Raw genomic sequence first — 19480 nt, 5'->3', positions numbered from 1 at the left:
CCCACTATCTTGTCATGCCATCTTCCTGCAGCTTCAAAAGGTACACAAACCTGTAGTCCTACACAGCCAGGTTCAGGAACAGCTACTTCCCTTCAACCACTGAGTTCTTGAACCAAAAGGCACAATCCTAATCACTACACTCTAGCAAGCCTTGGATCACTTTGAATTAAAGTGGACTTTTTTTAAATCTAATTGTGTTCTTTCTTGTAAAAAAATTAGTATAATTTATGTTTACTTTCTTTGTGAATGCTGCTTATATGATGCTTTATGCTCCTGATGCTGCTGCAAGCTAGTCTACATGTACATTTGACAATAAACTTGACTTTGGATGTCAGGAAATATCTGTCACAGAGAGTTGTGGTGACTAGATCATTAGAAGTACTTAAAGTACAGCTGGACAATTTTTTGACCGTACGAGGGTTGAGGACTGTGTGGATCTGGTGCATGGGAGGATTTGAGCCTGGGGTAGATTTTCTTGTGTTTTCTCTTCTACAGATTGTCAGTTTTGTAATAAGGGTTCAACAGCGTGGCAAGTTTGTTTTCAGTTCCACGTGTTGTTGCATGAGGATCTCCATGTCATCCAGCCACCTCAGTATTACACACAAGGTCCATTGGATAATGAATGGGCATGTTCCTGAATATTTAGATGGTATCCTTAATGTAGGAGAATGACCCAAGGTATTTCAAACTCAAAGTGCAGCTGAACACAAAATGACGTGCCAAAGAAATATTGAATGTGTTGTTCAAAGGTTTGATCATGGAGTTTCGGGAGATAGAGAGGCAGGGTTGTTAAAGAGAGAATTCAGATTCAGAATCAGAATCAAGCATAAAATGAAAGGTAGGACACTTAGAGCTTCGAAGTAAAGAGGGATCTTGAGATGTAAGATCCTGAAAATGGAAACAGAACTGGATAGGATGGTAAGAAAGGTATGGAGCACGCTTACCTTCATTGGTCAGGGCATTGAATATAAATGTTAGAACCTCATGTTGCAGGTTAGGCTCCCTTTGGAGTATTACATGTAGATCTGGTCACCGCAATATAGAAAATGAGGCTTTGAGAGGTTGCAGAAGAGGTTCATTAGGATGTTGCCTGAATTGGAGAGTATTAGCTGTGGGGAAAGGTTGGACAAATTTGGATTGTTTTCTTTGGAGCATCACAGGCAGAGTGCCAACCTGAGAGAAGTATGTAAAATGATGAGAAACATTGGTAGGTAGTTAGTCATTTTCCCAGGGTGGGAATGTCAACTAAAACAGGGCATAGGTTTTAAGTGGGGAGGGTGGAGGGGTAAGTATAAGGGTCATAAACGAGGCAAGTTCTTCTCACCGTGGCAGGTGCTTGGAATGTGTAGCTAGGAGAGATATGACAGCAGCATTTAGACAAACACATGAACAGGCAGGGAATGGAGTGATATGCACCATGTGCAGAGAAGTGGGCTTAGTTAGATAAATATTATGGTGAATACCAGACATGATGGGCAGAAGGGCCTGTCCTGTGCTGTACCTGCTATACTTTTCTAGGCAAGCTGGTCCTTTGGCCCACCATGACTGCTCTGACCAACTCCACATTCCAGTCAACTCTCCCAGATTCCACTACTCCCCTACATACCAGGGGTAATTTTCAGTGGCCAATTAACGTACCAGCCTGGATATCGTTAGGACGTGGGAGGAAACCAGACCACCCAGAAGAAGCCTACGTGGTCACAGTGCGAATGCAAGAGTCCACACAGACAGCATCTGGGTTCAGGATTGAACCCTAGTCTCTGAAGCTGAGGCAGAGATATGTTCAAAGTTCAAGGTAGATTTTTTATCAAAATACATATATGTCACCATATACAGCCATAAGATTTATTTTCTTGCAGGCATGGTCAATAAATCTACAGAGTAATAACGATAACAAATTCACTGAAAGGCGGCGCCAACAAATGACAACAAACTGTGCAAATACCAAAAGAAAAGGAATCAGGTGTCGTCCCCCCCCCCCCCCCACAAAGGTAGAGCGTTCCTATGAAACCTTTCTTAAGCTGAAATGGCGTAAAACAAAGAACCATTAATGTATATGGGAAAAATTTTCATAAAAGCAAAAATCCTCTTTGTAATGCAAAAACAGGTTACTAATATAGGTCTTTTGTAAAAGCGAAGTAACGTAAAGCGAACATTCGTAAAGCGGGGGGGGGGGGGGGCACCTGTAACAACAAGTATTTAGAGCGTGAGATGAAGAGTCATTGAAAGTGAACCAATTAGTTGTGGGAACATTTCCATGATGGGGCAAGTGAAGTTTAGTGATGTTATCCCCTTTAGTTCAAGAGCCTGATGGTTGAGGGGTAATAACAATTCCTGAAGCTTGTGGTGTGAGTCTTGAGGCTTCCATACCATCTCCTTGATGGCAGCAGCAAGAAGAGAGCACATCCTGGGTGATGGGTTCCCTGATGATGGATGCTGCTTTCCTGTGACAACACTCTGTAAAGATATGCTCAGTGGTGGGGAGGCCTTTATCCACTACTTTTTGGAGGATTTTGGAGGGTATTGATGTTTCCATACCAGGCTGAGATACAGCCAATCAATATACTCTCCACTACACATCTATAGAAGTTTGTTAATGCTGAATCTATGCAAACTTCAAAGGAAGTAACTAACTGTGCCACCGATGTATGTCAGACATGTGTGCAGTTGGTTGAAAGGGGGAAGTTTGCCTGCAAAGGATTGGGATGGTCTAGAATGAAGGTGAGAAAGACGTTGGTGAAGATGTCAGGAATGGATGGGATACTGGTACAGAAATGGAAAGCAAATATTATTAAGATGAGATTTTTAGGTCAGGAGCCCACCTTAAGATGAATAAGTCTTTAAACTCAGAGCCTTTGTCCACAACCGTGTTTGGGATGGAAACGGAGTAACTGACCATCATGTTGCCCCAGTGAATAGGTCTGAAGGCAATTGCTGTGGTTTTTTGTATGATTAAACAGTGGGATAATACCCCATCCAAGCTCCACTATTAAATCAAAGAACAACAGCTTCAAGAGATGGTGTGGAAATGTTATAGGAATGGTAGTCAACCCTCCCGGACTATCCATCTGGCCTGTTTCCTTCACTAACTGATTCTTTTAATGGCACGTACCATCTAATTTTGCATTAAAACTCTTACTTCCCAAAAAAAGCTTATCATTTAAAACCCCGCACTACTCCTTGGGGTATTGCCAGACTCTCATTGTATGGTGGGGAGAAGTTCTCAATTTGCTCTTAGCTGATTGTCAGCTACGTTGTTCTTGCAATAGTCTCTGTACCACAGGGAAAAGTTATTTTCACCATTTCTCTTCATTGCTTTAAATTTAAACTCTGAGTTTACATGAAGCTGACTAACTCAAGGAATGGTGGAGGCAAATAACTTTGATATAATTAAAGCAATAGCCAGCCGGCGGTGTAGTGGCATCAGCACCAGACTTCAAGGCAAATGGTGCCGTGTTCGAATCCAGCTGGCTTCTTCACGCTTTCCATCCGTGCTGGGTTGAGCGTCAAGCTACCAAATTGGCCTCGAAATGCTATGGAAATGGCAAAAAATGCTGCCCGATGTGCCTCAATGCGTGGAACCACAAATTAAAGGGATGCAACTTAAACATAAATAGGAAAGGAACAAGATTATGTTGATGCAGTTAGATGAGGCAAATAATGGAAGTAACTAGTGTGGAAAACAAATAGCTATTGACTATTTGGGGTCAATAGCTTGTCTCTGTTGCAAATTCTATCCTGGTTTTAGATTTCCATGCCGTTGAGTTTGATTTATTGAGAAAATGGAAAAGCCAAGTACTACGATCATTTGTTGGCTGAAGGTGCTAGCGTCAGGTTTTCAGGAAAGAGTTACCCAGAGGTAATATGCTGAAGTGCTGGAAATAATGAACAGGCAAGATAGCATTTGTAGGGAGAGAAACAGAGGTTACATATCAGTTGAAAAGTTATTGGCCTGAAATATTAAAAGCAAGGATTTAATGTTGAGGTTTTACAAGGCACTGGTCAGGCCATACTTGGAGTATTGTGAACAGTTTTGGGTCCCTTATCTGAGAAAAGATGTGCTGGCATTGGAGAGGGTCCAGTGGAGGCTCACAAGAATGACTTTGGGAATGAAAGGGTTAATGTATGAGGAGAGTACTTGCTGAGCCTTGAGAGTAGTCAGAAGGTACTTGTGAGTACCTTCTGACTAAAGAAGTTCCTCCTCATTTCTGTTGAGGAACTTCTTTAGTCAGAAGGTAATAAATCTGTGCCAGAGACAGCTGTAGAGGCCAACTCATTGGGTATATTTTATGCAGAGGTTTATAGGTTTATATTTTATAGGTTCTTCATTAGTCAGGGGGTCAAAGGCTACATGGAGAAATCAAGAGAATGAAGTTGAGAGGGACAATAAATCAGCCATGATGGAATGTTGGAACAGACTTGATGGGCCGAGTGGCTTAATTCTGCTCCTATACCTCGTGGTCTTATTAACTCTGTATTCCTCTCTGTGAAGAATACTCTCTACTGGAGTCATAAGGTCACAGAGTACTGTCCGATGTTTTTACTTTAGACTTCCAGCATCTACAAGATTTCATTTATGGAAGGAGTTACTCAGGCCTGACTTTGATTCGTGTGTATTGTAAACCGCCACAGATGCACAACATTAGGCTAAAAGAAATTATTCATCCGTGAGATCTGTTGTAATGATCGGTGTTAAACTGTGTTCGTTTGGTTAAATGGTAGCTGAAACTTGAGGCCAGAGAGCAGATTAATCCTGTGAGACAAGGATTGTGATGCTCACTTGTACAACATCTTAGATCATTGCAACATCTAAACAAACATGTGTATTATCATTCTTTCTTGTAAAATGAATATGCTTATTGTGCCTGCATAATAAATGTCTAATCAGTTTCAAACACGAAGAGGGGCCAGTACGGTACCATAGCAGTTAGCGTAATGCTATTACAGAGCCTGTGAACCGAGTTCAGTTCTGCTGCCGACTGTAAGGAGTTTTTAAGTTCTCCCCGTGACTGCCTGGGATTCCTCCGGGTGCTCTGGTTTCCTCCCACATTCCATTAGTAGGTTAATTGGTCAGATGGGTGTATTTGGGCAGTGCGGGCCCACTGGGCCAGAGGGCCTGTTAGTTACTATGTTGTGTCTCTAATAAAATAAAGCATAAATACTCAAACTGCATTATACACATGCAGATTTGTCTTTGGATAATATCTCTATCTATCTGAAAGTTTCTTTGCTTGTCTGGTATTATAAAGGACAGATACCCCTAACACAACTTTCACAAGCTCAGGCCATCCCAATGTATTTTATAGCCAATGAAATATTTTTGAAAAATAGTCAATTTAACAATGTAAGAATTGCAGCACTGGTTTACACATGGGGCGAGCCTACAACTAACTCTGGGGCAACCAGGCATTCTCTATTTTTAGTGATGTTGATTGAAGGGGAGAACATTTCTCACCTTCAGAAGAAAGCTATAAAATCTTTAACTTCACCGGAGGGAATAGACAAGTCGCAATGAAAGATGGTACCTCTGGTGATGCAGCACTCCCTCGGCACTGCACTGAAATCCGCTTGGATTCTGCGCATTCCAGTGCCTGAAGCAATGAGAACAGGATGGTCCTAAAAGATTGTTCCAACAGGCTTTATGGAACAAAGTGGCATAGCGCTGCCTCACGGCTCCAGTTTAATCTGGCGGTTTGGTAGGTTAATTGGCCACTGTAAATTACCCCTAGTGTGTTGATGAGTGGTAGAATCTAGGAATGGGAAAAGAGTAAAGAAATAGGATTAGTGTAAACATGTGTTGGTTGGTGCAGATTTGATGAGCTGGAGGACCAGTTTCTGTGATGTTTAACTCCATGAGGCTAGGCACTATGTGTATAACATATTGCTCATTCTCTACCCCAAGATCAGCTTTTATTTGTCAGAGGGAAATCGAAACATACAGTGACATGCATCATTTGCGTTAATCACCAACACAAAGGTGTGCTTGGTAAGTGCCCGCGTGCCCATGTAGTCACGGGGAGAGCAGAACAAATTCCTTACAGAATTGTGGTGGGGATTGAACGGGGCGCTTTCAAAGTGTTGCGCAAAGCCGCCCTAGCTGTTGGCATGCCAGCCTCTTTTCACATGGCACACGACCAAAGTGCGCTCAGTCCACGCCGGAATATCACCGACTCCCCGGCCGAAGTCCGCGTGCGCGCGCAGCGGAAAGCCGGCCGGCGTCGCGCATGTCCTTTTGTGCAGAGGATTGCATCTGCTGAATTATTTACCAGCAGCTGAGAGGGCGAAGGAGGGACTGAGGGTGGGGGGGAGGACAGCTGTCAATAAATAAAACATGATATTGCCCACCCATTGTCAGTGGCAATGATAATCTGGAGCAGAGATATTCTCGGTTTGGAGGAGAGGGAAATGCCAGGTTTTAGCAGGAGGGAAGATTTCACGGGAGGTTGTATGAACAACTCCATTGAGTCGGGACTTTAACCAGCAGGTAACCGTGCGTTTCCGTTATCTGCTTGCGGTTTCCATTCAAAAGTGGCTTATTAATTTTTAATAACTTGTAAAGAAAACTGTTCCAGCATTTCTATACATGTTAGGTGTGAAAGACAAGCAGCAGTTTAGCGCGAGTGTCACTCAGCGTGGCTAATCCTTCATCTCTTCAAGTTCTGCTGACTCTGAACAAGAATAAATTGAACCAAGAGGCATAATATGGGCAGTGACAATAGAAACAGTGTCTGGCAGACTACCGAGGGAGGATTTAAAGCAAGGTCTTCTCAAAATCTGCAAAAATTTAAATCACAAATCGAATTAAAATTACGGTTCCTTATTAATATACGTACAAAGTGCTGGAGGTGCTGCCGAGTTCCTCCCGCATTTTGTGTTGCTCTGGATTTCCAGCATCTGTAGAATCTCTTGTGTTCATGTTGCTTACTGACATGGGTATTGAAGTAAAAAAATGAAAATTATAGGAGGAATCTAATGAAAAGGTTCAAATGTAAAGAATGGCAATCTGGGAGTATATTACGGGCTGGAATACACACAAAAGATTTAGTTGATAACTGGGAGTGGGCTGCAGGCTGGGAATTATAGGAAATATCAGGTGGTTTATAGACAGATTGAGAGGGCAGGGCGTTGTGACAAAGTGGAATCTAATTGAAAGATGGAAGATTTGTATGAAGATTTGTAGACATAACAATAGATATCTAGGATTTACTGGCTGTAATTGAAGTGTTCATAACATCATAAATATGCAAATAGATTGTATATTTTATATATCTATTATTAGATTATCGTAATGTGATCTATTGTGCTGTCTTATATTGTTGACCTTATGATATAGCTTTCCTCAATGTTTGGAGAATCTTGTGCTGATGTTGAAGGCAACATGTTACAACATGTTGCTCTGTACAAGGAAAAATGTCTGGATTTCTCTCCCAAAGTGCCAGTATAGACACAAAGGGACAAATAGCTTCCTGTTGTATTGTATCACCCTGTGATTGTGCTGTTGTTGGTGGTAATTTATATGCTCATGTACACTGCTTCATCTGCTCATTTTTATCTATAACTGAATGTGTGTGTGTAGGTGGCCGATACCCTGTGCGATGAAATGCATGTTTATCATAGAGGTGTCAAGGTAATTGTATAAAGAACACACACAAAATGCTGAGGAACTGAAAAGGAAGAAGGAAGGGGTAAGATGAGCATTTTCCCCTTTTCAGTCCTGATGAAGGATCTCAGCCCGAAACATCAACCGTTTATTCATATCCATAGATGCTGCCTGAGCGGCTGAGTTCCTCCACCACTTTGTGTGTGTGTTACTTTGGATTTCCAACATCTGCAGACTTTCTCGTGTTAATTATATAAGGAGTTTTTTTATGTACAACTAATTCCCGTTTTCTTGGTGACACAGTTACTGTACAAGAATCTTTGGGATGTATACAAGTATTATACAGATCTATGAGTGATATACTGGTACGTAGATCTCTGTGAAGCTATGGACGATAGAAAACTGGAGGGCTATATAGGAGGGAAGGGTTAGATTGATCTTAGAGTAGGTCAAAAGGTCAGTACAGCATCGTGGGTCAAAAGGCCTAGACTGTGCTGTAGTGTTCTGGGTTCTAATACACAATCACATCTGTATTCAACACTAGCAAGTACAGATTTGATTGAAAGGTGATTTGAATGTATTCATTTGTTGCTCTGATGGTATTGCCCCATCCTGTTTTTATTACAAAGATTCAGTGGTCTTTAACGCTTACAGAGGCAGATTTTTTTTTTGCGTAAGGTTAGAATGTAAATGATTCTTTACCCACTTGCCAATAATCACAAAATCCTGGCAACTCAATAGGACCCGGGAGTCCACATGTCAGTTATAAATCTGCTTCGCTTGTAGTTTTCCACTGGATGACTGGGTCCGATCTGCAGAATCTTGGGTCGGCAAAATGTGGATTGGCTCTCTGTTAGGCTGACCCTTGGGACTGAGGGTGATTTGTTTCTTTCTCAGTTCTTTGGGTTTTAGGGAGGCTGATGAAGGCAATGTGGGTGCCTGCAGATACTGCAACAGGGAGGGCAGGGCTTGCTTGGTGGGGTGGGTGGTACACTCCTTCTGTGATTTAGGGTGGGCTTCTCTCCATTCCCAAAGATCAACTCCCGTTTCTCAAAACTATCTTCAATGTAACTACTTCATTTTGAGTGGTCATGGGCCTGAGGTTGTCACTGATTATTTGGGATCTCGCAGATGGCTTTTTAAGGAGGCTTTGGGAACAATACTGAATTGCTTCCTCTGCCTACTTGGTGATATTGTGCTATGATGGAGCTCAAAGCCGAATGTCAGGATCAAGAGTCTGGTGTGGGGCATGTCAAAGAAGTGGCCTGTCCAATGAATCCAGCTGATTCTAACTAGCACCTGGCTGCTGAGGATTTCGTCTGGGAGAGGATGCTGATATTGGTTCACTTTTCCTAGCAATGGATTTGGAGAATACTGTGATTTTAGCATTTGTGTTGGCAGCCCAGCATTTCAAGGTGTTTGCCATGGGCAGTTCATTGCTGAATAGTGTATATGAAGGAATGGTTCACTGTGACTAAGTAGACCACAAAGTTCATGCAGGATTTTAATCTTCAAGTCACTTGAAGATTACTGACAATACTTGACAATAAACTGGACTCGTCAAAGAACACTGAGGCTGTCTACAAGAAGGGTCAGAGCCGTCTCTATTTCCTGAGGAGACTGAGGTCCTTTAACATCTGCTGGACGATGCTGAGGATGTTCTACAAGTCTGTGGTGCCCAGTGCTATCATGTTTGCTGTTGTGTGCTGGGGCAGCAGGCTGAGGGTAGCAGACACCAACAGAATCAACAAACTCATTCGTAAGGCCAGTGATGTTGTGGGGGTGGAGCTGGACTCTGTGACGGTAGTGTCTGAAAAGAGGATGCTGTCCAAATTGCATGCCATCTTGGACAATGTCTCCCATCCACTCCATGATGTACTGGTTAGGCACAGGAGTACATTCAGCCAGAAACTCATTCCACCGAGATGCAACACTGAGCGTCATAGGAAGTCATTCCTGCCTGTGGCCATCAAACTTTACAACTCCTCCCTCGGAGTGTCAGACACCCTGAGCCAATAAGCTGGTCCTGGACTTATTTCCACTTGGCATGATTAACTAATTATTAAATTATTTATGGTTTTATATTGCTATATTTCTACACTATTCTTGGTTGGTGCGGCTGTAACGAAACCCAATTTCCCTTGGGATCAATGAAGTATGTCTGTCTGTCTTTTTCCTCATGTGAACTATGTATTACTAACAGAGCAAAGCACCTCCATTTATTTTGACCTATTTGAATTGTCATACATAATACATTATGAATTATTGCTAATCAGCCATTCTTAGTCAAATAACCAACCCTTTTGGATCTTTTTTCTTATCATTAGGGTTTTCTGATTCCATAGAGAAGGCTTCTCATTCAGTGGTTAAATCATTCCATGCTCTTCTGAGATGGTTTAATTCACTAAATTTCAGAATTTCTATCCTGAGACTTCTCCATCTCTCTATCTCTCAATTCTGACAAGACCCTTTTCAGAGACTGCATTCTTGGCAAAGATCTTAATAGTTCTCTACATGGTGAGATATTAGGTGTTTTCTAATTATGCTGCCTGTGAGATGCCCTGGGACATTTTTCTCTATAAAATTCAGTCTTGTTTCTGGTTGTGTTGTCCTTGGATGGGATGGGTAGAACAAAGAAATTGGTATTAGTTTACTATTGTCACATCTACAGATATACACTGAAAAACGTAATTTTGCAAGCCAGCCATAACTTCAAAACATAAGTACATTAAGGTTAGGGTGGCACATTAGCATAGTGGTTGGCACAATGCTTTACAGTACCAGTGACCCATGTTCATTTCCTGTCACGGCCTATAAGGAGTTTGTACGTCTCCCCCCGTGAATGCGTGGGTTTTCTCCGGGTGCTCCAGTTTCCTCCCATGGTCCAAACATGTATCGGTTGGTAGGTTAATTGGTCATTGTAAATTGTCCAGGATTAGGCTAGGGTTAAATCAGGTGATTGCAGCTCAAAGGGCCAAAAGGGGTCTATACTGCACTGTATCTCAATAAATAAATAAATATTCAAATCTTAACTTTAAATTGCACCAAATGTTAATTCTGAACCCTTGCTTCAGTTCACTGGAAACTCACCCAGTGTCTTCAAGCCATTTTGATTCTTTCATTCAGAGATTTGCAATCCAGTAATTGTGCTGATTTAATCACCTTAACCTTCGAAGTGACCTTTACAGTGATATTACCTCAAATGAATGAAAGCATCTAACAACCAGTTTAAGGCCCCAGTTCCTTCCCATTTACTTCTCTTCTGATGGTGACTTTTGAAGCAATTAACTGTCCAATCTTTGGAGCATGAAGATGTCGATTGAGCTTTTTGTTCCTGGCTAGAAATAGGCTTGAGTTTATTTGCCTCCACACATGTTGCAGGAAAGTAACCTGATGATTAAGCGAAAGCACTAGTGAATGCATAAGAGCAAGAACTGACCTCAGTTTGACTTTTCTTCATTAAGTGTTTCTTGACCTGATGTTCTGAAAGGATCATCTTTCCTCTCCTCTCCTTTAATAAAAACTGATGATGCTAAACTATTGTTATTACAGATCCTGTCAAAGCCACAGCTTTGCAAGTTTTATGACCCAAAGCAATCATGTTGGTCGGTTAGTTAGCCGTTATAAATTGCCGGTATTGTGGAGGTGAGTGTTTGGAATCAGTGTTGGAGCTTAGAAGTGATTGTAGATTGTTTTGGTGATGTCACATCTGGAGTGAAATGCACAGAATTTGTCCCTTAGTCTACAAAGGAGATACTGGCATTGGAAGCAGTCCAAAGTAGATTCATTAGTCTCTGCAATGAGAGAGGCTAAAAGCATTAAATCTATATACCTTAAACCTTAGAGAGAGGGGTTCCCAACTGCTTTATTCCATGGACTGAGGGATTCATGGACCTTAGACTGGGAACCCCTGCTCTAGAGGAATAGTAGGTGTCGAACTGTACAGCATTCAGAAGGGGCATGGTTGATGTTGTGGTGTTTCCACCAATGAGAGAAGCTTGAAAGAGGGCACGTAGTTACAAGCTGAAAGGGTGATCATTTCAAACTGAGGTGGGTAGGAACTTCCCGCAAAGGGTGGTGAAGCTCTGAAATTCTCTATCCCAGAGAGCTGGGAGACTGGTTAGCTGGGGCTATTTAAAGTAGGGGGTAGATACGCTTGTGGAAAATCAGGGAATTGAGGGCTGTAGGGAATTGACACATTTTAGGAGATGAAACCTGGGCAGATCAGTTGAGATTGTATTGACGAGTGGCACAGTAATGTAACGGTTAGCACAACGGTATTACAGGACCAGCGACCCGGGTTCAAGCCCTGCCACTGTCTGTAAGGAGTTTGTAAGCTCTCTTTGTAACCATGTTGGTTTCCTCTGGATGGTCCAGTTTCCTCCCAAATTCCAAACATGTACGGGCTAGTAGGTTAATTGATCACATAGGTGTAAATTGGGTGGGGTGGACTACTGGGCCAGAAGGGGCTGTTACTGAGCTGTGCCTCTAAATAAGTGGCCTAATCCTGTTTCTATTTTTGTCAGTTAAGGAGTCATACAGCTCATTGAGTCCATGTTAGCCAACACTATTTATACTAATTGCACACGGTGTTGTTCAATTAACTTACCAATCTGCATATATTTAGGATGTGGGAAGCAACTGGGGTGCCCAGGCAAATCCCACTGTTGTCAGTCTCTTGGATGGAGCTCTGGTACGACAAGATGGACTCTTGACCTCACAAACTACCTCTTTATGATCTTGCACCTTATTGTCTACCTACACTGCATCTTCTCTGTAGCTGTTACACTTTATTCTACGTTATGTTATTGTTTTACCTTGTTCTACCTCAGCGCATGGTCTGTATGAACAGTGTGCTAGACGAGCTTTTCCCTGTGCCTTGGTACATGTGACAATAATATACCAATGCCAATGTCATCATAGGGACAATGTGCCAACCAGGGGTTTCCCAACCTCTTTTTTAATGCCATGGCCCCCCTACCTTTAACCGTGAGGTCTGTGGACCCCAGGTTACGAACCCCTGGTGTAAACTCTACACAGATAGCGCCAAAGGTCAGGATTGAACCGGAGTTGCTGGAACTGTGAAGTGGTAGCTCTACCAGCTGTGCCATTGGGCTACCTTCGTGTTCTTGCGTAACCAAGTGGAATTAGTGTCGATGGTCAACACAGACTGAATGGCCTGTTGGGGCTTGGTCGCTCACGTCATGGAAAATGGACTTCCAAGACTCTCCATTTTTTTTCCTGTATGACCTGAGTGTCCTGACTCACTGAAGCACAGTGTGATAATGTGACAGACAGAAATGCTATACCTTTCCTATCTGGTAACCAGCAGGTGTGTTAACCCTTGGAACTTGATTTCATTTAGGACAGGAAGCTCATTTGTTCAGGAGGCACAGTGTCATCGAGCACTACAGGACTTTCAGCGCATCTATTCCATGCTGACCTGTTCTTCTGCCTAGTCCCATCTACCCAGACCCAGGCGATAGCCCTCCCATCCCATGTACTTATCCAAACTTCTCTTAAATGTTGAAATTGAACCCACCTTCACCACCTCCAATGGCAGTTCATTTCACACTCTCACCACCCTCTGAGTGAAGAAGTTCCCCCTCAAGTGTCCCTTAAGCAGTTCACCTTTCACTCTAAACCTATGACCTCTAGTTCTAGTCTCACTCAACCATATAACCATATAACAATCACAGCACGGAAACAGGCCATTCCGGCCCTCCTAGTCCGTGCCGAACTCTTAATCTCACCTAGTCCCACCTACCCGCACTCAGCCCATAACCCTCCACTCCTTTCCTGTCCATATACCTATCCAATTTTACCTTAAATGACTCAACTGAACTGGCCTCTACTACTTCTACAGGAAGCTCATTCCACACAGCTATCACTCTCTGAGTAAAGAAATACCCCCTCGTGTTTCCCTTAAACTTTTGCCCCCTAACTCTCAAATCATGTCCTCTCGTTTGAATCTCCCCTACTCTCAATGGAAACAGCCTATTCACGTCAACTCTATCTATCCCTCTCAACATTTTAAATACCTCGATCAAATCCCCCCTCAACCTTCTACGCTCCAATGAATAGAGACCTAACTTGTTCAACCTCTCTCTGTAGTGATGTTCCCCAACCTGAGGAATCTATCTAGTAATTCTTTGTTGCTCTCACTCCATCGCAAGTATGTCTTTCCTCAAATAGGGAAGTCTAATTTGTATAGAATATTCTAAATGCATTCTCAATGGAGGCCTCAATAATTTCAGAGAAGCCACTTTTGATCTTGTGCACAAGTCTTCTTACACTGAAGCCCACCGTGCTAATATGCCTTCCTAATTGCCTGATTTAGTTGCATATTCACTTTCATTTTAACGTGTACAGGGTCACCCAAGTCCATCTGAACACCAAACTCTTTTGCCATTTATAAACCATTCTGCTTCTGAGTGAATGAGGTTGTATTTTTCTATCGGGCATTCTAGGTTTATGATAAGTTACTAATATGTATTTTATTTCTTTAGCAGATTTACAGACTAAATCTCAATTCACACCATCATCATAGAAGTTAAATCCATATTCTCTGGATTACTAACTTAGCAACAATACCATACACAAATAAATTCCTTTCAATGTCTTTAAGAAAAACATGCAGAGTCAACAAAATAATTTCTTGATTATTGATCAGGCTGGGAGTTGGTTCCAAATAGGTTATTGATTGACATTGGGCTGATATTTGCATAGTGTAATGATTCTGTTGAAATTCAGTATTGAATTGGGTGATATTGATCAGTTCAGAGTGCAGTGTTCAACACGATATTGATGTGAATAGCTATCAGTAGGTTGCTAACTCTAATGGTCCTTGGGAATGCAGCCTGTGTTCTGGACTGGGATTTTTCTATGCCAGTTACCATAGAAGTACTAGATTAGGTAAAAGTGCACCCTGCCATCACATATCCTGCCTCCTCTAGACTGGAGTAAGCTAAGGAAATAGATACTTTATTAGGTACACCTGCTCATTAATACAAATATCTAATCAGCCAATCATGCAGCAGCCACTCAATGCAGTAAAGCATGCAGACATGGTCAAGAGGTTCAGTTGTCGATCAGACCAAACATCAGAATGAGGAAGAAGTCCGATCTAAGTAATATTGACTGTGGAATGATTGTTGGTGCCAGACAGGGTGATTTCAGTATGTTAGAAACTGATGATCGCCTGGGATTTTCATGCAGAACAGTTTCTAGAGTTTACAGAGAATGGTGTGAAAAACCAAAACAACATCCAGTGAGCGGCAGTTCTGTGGGCAAAAATGCCTTGTTAATGAGAGAGGTCAGAGGAGAATATCGAAACTGGTTCAAGCTGACAGGAAGGCGACAATAACTCAAATAACCATGCATTATAGCATTGGCGTGGAGAAAAGCATCTTTAAATGTTACAGCACTTCAAACCTTGAAGTGTATAGGCTACAATAGAGAGAACACAAACATATACTCAGTGGTAACTTTATTAGGTACAGGAGGTATTTCGTAAAGTAGCCGCTGGATGCAGACATTATGGCCTACTCTTTGTAGCTGGAATATTGGTAATCTGTGCCAGGACAGTTTGCATTATCTCCTATTCCCTAGTGTCCTAGGACACATTTCCCTCTGAATTAATTTGTTTAGCAGGTGGTTTTACCAACTGAGTGGGTTTAGAGGGAGCATCAAAGCCAGTGTTGTACCTCAGTCTGTGACGGGAGCACTAATCCAGGCTTTTGTTTGGTCACAAATGTAGAAAACTAACAGCCGTACGTGTCCAGCTGATCTATCAAACTGAGCACAGCCCATCATTATCGCTAAGCATTTAGGATTGTCAGCCACTTCCAAAGCATTGTGAAAGGCAAGATCCTCTGATGTAAAAAAAAATCCACCATAAAGCAGAAAGGTAGAATTCAGCACCAAAATGGAAATTAGAATTGTGCTGGATTGTTCTTCCTCCACTGATGAACCCAATCTGGAAATCAATGTAATAAATCATAAAAATCAAGTAATGCCTCTACGATTTTTGCTTCTGTATGTTGCAGTCAAGCAAGAACCAATGCAGGTCCTGCTGGGAGGTACCTTCTTCTTTTTCTGTAATTTATTTTTTATTGAAACTTCCATAAGATGCATTTCAGACATTGTACAGATATTTGCCACAAATCTCCACATAATATTTATCTGAGGTATACACTTGTAGAAAAGAGAGGAAAGAAAGAACAAGCAAAAGGAGAAAACAATGTACAAGTAGGGAGTGATCTTTTTTTTTACAACATATTCATTGATTTGTGAGAATAAAATCAGGCCTATGAGGTGTTATGTAGTTAATCAACAGCTTCCTGGAGACAAGGGATGCTGGTGTCTGGAGCTATCAAAAGAAAACTGCAGGAGAAATTCAGCAGGTCAGGCAACAGCTGAGGAGGGAGATAGACAGCCAACATTCTGGATTGATGCCCTCTTCTGCTCATCCTCACTGCTATACTCCAACCTCAGCTAGTCAACACTCACTGGAGGCAGAGTAATTAAGCTGGAGTGGGGGACCAATTTAGGCCATTACTTGTAAGTTATGGTGAGTTCCCAAGTTGGTAGAATCTGCTTTAAAACGTTAAATTAAGTGGAACTGAAAGAGCCCAAATTGACCTATCCAGCCCCTGTCAGATGCTTTGATTCAGCAACCAAATTATTCCACAAATCTGCTCCTTTTCCTTAGCCTAGCAATGTTGGCCTATCCAATGTTTATTACTTTGTAAATTTTATGGTTAAATATTCCTCCACCATCCTTTCAGGTGATTTAAAGAAGAGTTTCTTCCATGTTATCTCTGATTATTTTGCCAAATATCAGCGTCTCTAGTTACCAACCTTTCTACCACTGGAAGCAGTTTCTCAAATTTCCACCATTAAAACTGCTTCAACTTAAAGCTTGCTCTTAATTTTCTCTCCTCTGAGAGCAATCTCAGTTTCTCTGGTCTCTCCTCATAGCTGAAGTATCTACCTCTTGCAGTATTGTCACCTGGACCTATTTCTAAAGTGTTCACCCCTGAATTAACATTCTTCCCAAAGTGTGCTGGTGTAAATGAGCAGAGATTTCCTGTCCTGCCAAAGGGTTTCGGCCCAAAACATCGACTGTACTTTTTTCCATAGATGCTTCCTGGCCTGCTGAGTTCCTCCAGCATTTTGTGTGTGTTGCTCAGATTTCCAGCATCTGCAGATTTTCTCTTGTTAGAGATTTCCAGATGGGGCCTCACCAGTGTAAGCGCTATTAGCAATCTAATCAGCCCACTGCCCAGTAAAATAAAACAATGACAACTTGTTTTATCACGGATCTCCACATTATTTTTCCCTTCACTGCACCTTACAACTCATGCTTATTTTTGTTCTGATGAACGTTTCTTGACCAGTTTCTCTACAGATGCTGCCTGACCCATTGAATATTTCCAGTATTTTATGTTCCTCACTTTGGATGGGGATGCTTCTATGCAAATCATTGAATACTTTCTGTCTTTTCTAAATTAGGGTCACGCTGGATGGAATCAGGCCCTTTGGGCCAACTCGTCCAGCTCAATGAGTTAGTTCCATCTGCCCGTATTTAGCCCGTAATCCTCTAAACCTCTCCTATCCATACACTTACCTAGATGGCTTTTAAATGTTACTAATGTACCTGCCTCAACCACTGTTTCTGGCAGTTCATTCCAAATATGCTTCATCTTTTGCATGAAGAAGTTACCCAATGTCCCTTTTACTTTCACACCTCTTATTTTAAACTTCTGCCCTCTTGTTTTTTTTCTGCGTCCCCTCCCTGAGAAATGGACTATGGGCTTTACCCTGCACACAGAATGCCCCTTATGATCTTCGATACCACTTGTCAAGGCCCCTCTCAGTCTCCTATATTCCAGGGAATAAAGCCCTCGACTACACAACCTCTCCTTGTAACTCAGGACCCCAAGTCCAGGCAGAATCCTACTGAACAGGAGAAAGCCTGCAGGTGTTGGAAATTCAAAGCTGCAGAAACTCAGGTGCTACCTGACCTGCTATGCAAATGAACAAACAGGAGAAGACTTGGGCTCAGACCCCTCCCCAGGACTGAAAAGGAAGGGGAGAAAGATGCCAGAATAAAAAGTTGAGGTGAGGGGGAGCATCCTAATAAATCTTTTCAGTATTCTTTCTAGTTTACTAATATCTCTCTTATAACAGGGTACAAGAACTGTACACATTACTCTTAAGTGCAGCCTCATCCGCATCTTATTTAAATGCAGTGTAACTTTGCAACTCCATGACCCAGTGCCCTGATTGATGAAGGCCTGCATGCGGAATCCCTTTCTCACCACCCTCTCTACCTGTGACACTGCTTTCAGTGAACAATGCGCTTGCTCTCCTAGTTCCATCCGTTCCATTTCATTCCCCAGAGCCCTACCCTTCAATGCATAAGACCTACACTGTCCTATCTTCCAAAATGTAGTATTCCATATCTATGTGGATTAAAAGCTATCTGCCAATCCTCAGCCCATGTACCTGGCTGTTTAAGATCCCACCACAACTTTTCATAAGCTACAGCACCAATTATTATAGTGTCATCCACAAATTTACCAACCGTGCATTGTATATACACATGCAAAGTGTTTTTATAATTATAAACCACAAAGTTCCCAGCACCAGTGCCAGTGGCACACCACTAGACACGAACCTCCAGCATGAAACCATAAACCCACAGTCGATACCCATGGGCCGTTGGCTATTATTTAGAAACTTCATAGGTAACTTTTACTTTCCATTAATTATGAAATTTTCATTCAAGCGATGAAATTCTGGAGTCCCCTTCTCACGCACTTCCTCTTTCATTCTTCACTGCCCTCACTACTTACTCTTTCACCCTTCACAAGTGCAAGAGACTGCATGGATGCTGAGACCAGCATACTTTAGGTCTGTGGCTGAGGTGTGAATAGGAATGCCTTTGGAATGTTCATTATCCTGAATGGATGTATCTGAACCTGCAAATAACAAACTTATATTTATCATTTGACGTATAAATCTTTCCAAGCTCCTGGGTTTGTTTCCAGTTGGTGAGCCATTACCAACAAGAACATAACCCTGGGATTTGGATGGATTATATGATGAAGATGTAGTCAGCTGAATTAAACATGGTGAATATTCAAATGGTTGTTGACTGATGGAGGCATTTATATGCTTCCATTCAGAATAATGAATACTTAAAAACTGAGCCAAGACTTAAATTAAATTTGGATATTCTCTTAAATAATTATGGCAAATTCAAATGGTTTATGTCATTTGAACCTTTAAATAAGATTCTTGTTTGGAAATCATTCCTTATGTCTGTTAATTCTTCTATATTCTACTTTTTACTAATGGTAGATATTGTTGAAGGGCTTCATCCAGGGTGATTCTAACACAACGGGATTAATAATCCAGATAAAACCAGAGTGCTTACAGAATAATTGAGTTTTCAGGCAATAATACTAATAACAATTAGTGTCATTCCCTCATGCCTCAAATGGGTATGAACAACTTCCTCCTTTTGTCGTTTTCAATGACCTGGAGTCAACATAAAAATGAAAGAGTCACAGGGAAGTCTTTGGTCGTCAGAAAGCAAATGATTAATGGCAGGTTCCTAATGCTGCAAAACACTACCCTGTCCCAGAGGCATTGTTTACTACACGTATCAGACAAAGAAAGCACACCAGAGTTAATTATCGCATGAAAATGATGCTGAATGACAGCGGGGGAAACGTCAGTGATGCCAGAAAAAGTCATGGTTTGGGGGCGGGAGGACAGAGAGTGAGTTGGGGGGGGGTTGCGCGGAGGAGGTAAAAGGTGAGAAAGCATGCTGATTGTTGGGGCTTAATCATAAATCTGTCGGCCAGC

The 19480-nt window shown here is 41.9% G+C and overlaps 1 protein-coding gene across 2 annotated transcripts in view; it reads left to right on the top strand.

Annotated features, from left to right (window-relative positions):
• The window catches only part of nfasca (neurofascin homolog (chicken) a), a 284189-nt gene that overhangs the window by 89889 nt on the left and 174820 nt on the right, over window positions 1-19480 (top strand). The window contains exon 1 of one of the 2 annotated variants that reach the window (XM_073030633.1): window positions 6365-6484. The exons of the other annotated variant lie outside the window; for it this stretch is intronic. The gene's annotated coding sequence lies outside the window, so the exon portion shown is untranslated. Of the gene's footprint in view, window positions 1-6364; window positions 6485-19480 lie in introns of those variants that run through there. 2 annotated transcript variants of the gene reach the window in all.

Source organism: Hemitrygon akajei, chromosome 27 (assembly GCF_048418815.1).
Source record: "Hemitrygon akajei chromosome 27, sHemAka1.3, whole genome shotgun sequence".
Taxonomy (NCBI): Eukaryota; Metazoa; Chordata; class Chondrichthyes; order Myliobatiformes; family Dasyatidae; genus Hemitrygon; species Hemitrygon akajei.
This window is presented reverse-complemented; position numbering and strand designations above follow the sequence as displayed.